This window comes from Coturnix japonica, chromosome Z, assembly GCF_054131305.1.
Source record: "Coturnix japonica strain WE chromosome Z, WE-NBRP24, whole genome shotgun sequence".
NCBI classification, from domain to species: Eukaryota; Metazoa; Chordata; class Aves; order Galliformes; family Phasianidae; genus Coturnix; species Coturnix japonica.
Window position 1 is genome coordinate 4,141,293 of NC_140702.1, and position 3,731 is coordinate 4,145,023.

Genomic DNA, 3,731 nt, shown 5'->3' on the forward strand with positions numbered 1-3,731 from the left:
ACCTGGCGTTAAGATCTGTTTTCTGTTTTCTATCTTGAGCCTCTTTTCCATAACCCAGTTTTCATTTATGAACTGAAGCTCTACTGAAAACCTTTCGCTGTAATCTTTCTATGTGATATTGATTGATGCTATTAGTTCTTAACAGCTTGACTCTAGTGGGACTGTTCTTCTTAGGTCACCTAGTTTTAAAAGAATAGATGACTCCTGTCTATTACAATTTTTAACTCATTATTTGTTCACTGATGCCATAAATGTGCCTGGCATAGCAATTGGCCTTGGTATATTCAGTGACTGAAAGCAACAGTTGTTGCTCTAAGAAATGCAATACTAAGCTAGGTCTGCCTGTAGCTGACAGCCATCAGCTTGCTCCTCAGGCAGGTTGTGTCTGGATGGAATGAAGGGCATGAAATACTGATGTGCTCCTCAAACGCTGCTTGTTAGCTTAGACACAAGGTGTTGAATAGGTTTGTTCATGTATTGAAAACACATTACTTAGCTGCCTTCATTTTAGCTTCAGAAGAACATGTGCAGAATACAGAATTGATTAGAAGAAATAAGAACTGTCTGCATAGAACTTACTCTTTCCTTACACAGGAGAATCAAGCACACGTTTGTATGTGAGTACCTCCAGAGGTGAAACTCAATCACCCAAATGTAATGAGCAGAGACATTACAATCAGTTCTAACTGTATCTTCATGCTGTGCTGAATAAGCCTGAGTCAGGATGTAAACCACTTTCTCTTTTTTTCTTCAGATGAAGCCATTAATGTTGTCAACAAGCCCAAAACGACTCCAGAAATATCAGTCAGTCCTTCTGAAGACCTGGAGCTGGTGTGTGAGGTGTCAGCTGCAAGCGGAGCTGTTGTATGGAAGAAAGATCAAACAGAGGTGAAGCAGGACCAGAGGACAACCATCATCTCCCAGGGGACGCACCGCAAGCTCATGGTCAAAAATGTGACCCTGAAAGACCATGGGAGCTACAGCTGTGAAACAAAAGATGACAAAGCAACATTCCAAGTGAAAGTCAGAGGTGAGAAAATGCTTGGAATCCCAGAGATAAAGGAACGCTTCATTTGGTGTGTCTTGCGTTTGGAGGATCAACTGACAGCCTCTCTGGTGCAAAACATTTTGGCTATAGGACTTTCTTTGTCATCTAGTGTCATAGCAACACTTTTCTACATGTGCTTTTCCATCCAGGAATGAACTACTGCAACAAACCATAGGCAAGGAGGGTAACTTGTGCAGCTCTTGTAGTCAGCTGGTGTCTGCAGGGTTACAGTGCAAGAGCACACCGGGCATGCAAGGAGTGAGAAAAGGGGAGGTGTTTGAAGAGATCTGGTTACAAAATTTGAATGACACAATGAGGTGGAAAATGCCAATAATCAGACTGATAAATGGCCTGGGTTGCAAAGGCCCACAGTGCTCATCCAGTTCCAACCCTCTCCTTCCTATGTGCAGGGTTGCCAAGCAGCAGCCCAGGCTGCCCAGAACCACATCCAGCCTGGCCTTGAATGCCTGCAGGGATGGAGCATCCACAGTCTCCTTGGGCAACCTGTTCTAGAGGGCTGTTCCCTTCTGATTTACTGGAAATGTAGAAAGACATCAGAAGGAAAAAAGAGAAGGGAGGAGGTTCAGCAGTGCATGCAGGTGTTCTAAATCTCATGTCCAAATCTGCTATCAGACTGCAAAATGTTTAGCTTTGCGATATGATGTAATATGATATGATATGATATGGTATGATATGATATGGTATGATATGGTATGATATGGTATGATATGATATGATATGATATGATATGATATGATATGATATGATATGATATGATATGATATGATATGATATGATATGATATGATATGATATGCCTATCATTTCCCAAGGCAAAATAGAGGGGAAAGCATTTACCTGTCTTAATGAGGCATCATGATGCTCCCTGTCAAGGGCAAGTATAGTGAAAACAGGGAACTGGAGTAAGCTCTGCCACAGACTACAGCAAAACGGTGTGACTGTTGTGATGTCCCTGCAGAGAAAGAAGACGTGTTTACAAACAAGGACAAGGTACAAAAGGAGGTGAAGGCTGTACTGACTCAAAATGCCATGCTGAGCTGCGAGGTGGCCCAGGAGAAGACTCACCTTCAATATTGATGTAACTGGTAGGAAACACATTTTGGTTGATATTCTTTGATTATTCCATATTTCCATAGTCTGGCTGTGGAAATGTCTGTGTGAACGTGTCCTCTTGATTCTGCCATGAAATTGTTTTGGCGAGGAAGACAAGAAATGCTTACAAACGTGCAGCTAAAATGATTATTTGTTTTTAACAATGTTTTATCTATCTCTTCCCCTAGGACTACTTTTATCATCAGCTGTCCATGGATGTCCAACTGTGATTTGTACAATGTGCAACACTGCTCTGGCACTTGATATTTCAACAGTACTATTTACAGATCTCTACTGTGGCTGCACTGAGAAGGTTTGGTTGTCAGTGTCCTAAGAACCTTTAGTCAGAGGCATTGCACTTGCCTTTGGCTTGTTGAATCCCACGTTGACGACCATTCGTTTCATGTTCTGTAAATGTAATGATCAGTCGTGAATCCATTGATACCTTTCTAATTGTACGTTTCTCATTAGTCTGAGAGTTTAGCACGGAGGTAGATCTTTCACTCCAGCTGCAGTAGAGATTGCTCTGGTGTCAGTATATTTTGCACAAGATCCGGTAAATTTTAACTTAGACTCCAGATAGCCATGGGCACATCAGCTGCATTCTGAGTGACCATTAGTGAGCTGGCTGATGACGAGGGTTTGTCTTCTGTTTTATTTGTAGCTGCACTCTACTGGTTTTTGCTCATAAGTCAACTTGTTCTCTGTTAACTTTACAGTTCTCGTCTTGTATTCTGAGCTGATCAGGACAGGGAATCTGTTTTCTCCTCTTCTTTCTTATGGCAGTGAACACATTGGAGCTTAATCCTGGTCAAGGTTTGGCATTTGATCAGCTCTGTGGAGGAGCAACTGTACTGGGAGTCTACTGCCTTTCTGCTCACACAGATCTGGTGTCCTTGCAGGGCATAGCTTGCGTTCTGTTCCCTTGTAAAGGTTGCAGTCTTTGCTCTCTCCGTCTTGGGGCATTCTGCTCCTTCAGTCCCTGGTGTGCAATATATCTCTGCTCCTGTAGTAGACAGTTTTGCTGCTGCCTGTGGTGTAGACTCTAAACTATCAGCTCTCACTGTTCCCACACCACGTGGATGTGATTCTGTGGCCTTTGGATCTGTTCCGTGAGTTGTGTAGCTCATGCTTTTGGCTCAGGAAATTGGCAGTTTCAGCAAAGAGTGGATTACAGAAAGGATAGATTTGGGAGGTATCTGTCAGAGAAAATGAAATATAAATGATGACAGAAAGATTATGGCAACAACTGGAATCAACCAAGTTAATCCTCAGCAGCCAAAGCCAGCCCACGTCTTATTGCAGAGGTGTAGGGGGAAAACCCAGAAATGTAGTGCTTTTACACTTGAATTTTACTAGCTGAGGGCTATTATTAGCTGTTTGCCTCAGAAACCAAAGGTTTTCTGTTCTCTTTCAGACCGGATGACCTCATGGCTGCACAGGGTAATGTAATACCTCCTCCTCTGCCATACGTGGAGAGTGCTTGCCTAGCTACCGTTGCTGTATTTCTCATGTGTACCACTGTAACATGACGTGCCAGTCCAGCCCTCACTGCAAAATGATGTGGTGTG

The 3,731-nt window shown here is 42.9% G+C and overlaps 1 long non-coding RNA gene across 1 annotated transcript; it reads left to right on the plus strand.

Annotated features, from left to right (window-relative positions):
• The first annotated feature begins 756 nt into the window (after positions 1 to 756).
• LOC146753593 (uncharacterized) lies at positions 757 to 2,734 on the plus strand. Its single transcript, XR_014940066.1, has 3 exons — positions 757 to 1,030; positions 2,027 to 2,153; positions 2,349 to 2,734. It is a non-coding gene; the product is annotated as an uncharacterized LOC146753593 (long non-coding RNA).
• The last annotated feature ends 997 nt before the right edge of the window (positions 2,735 to 3,731 follow it).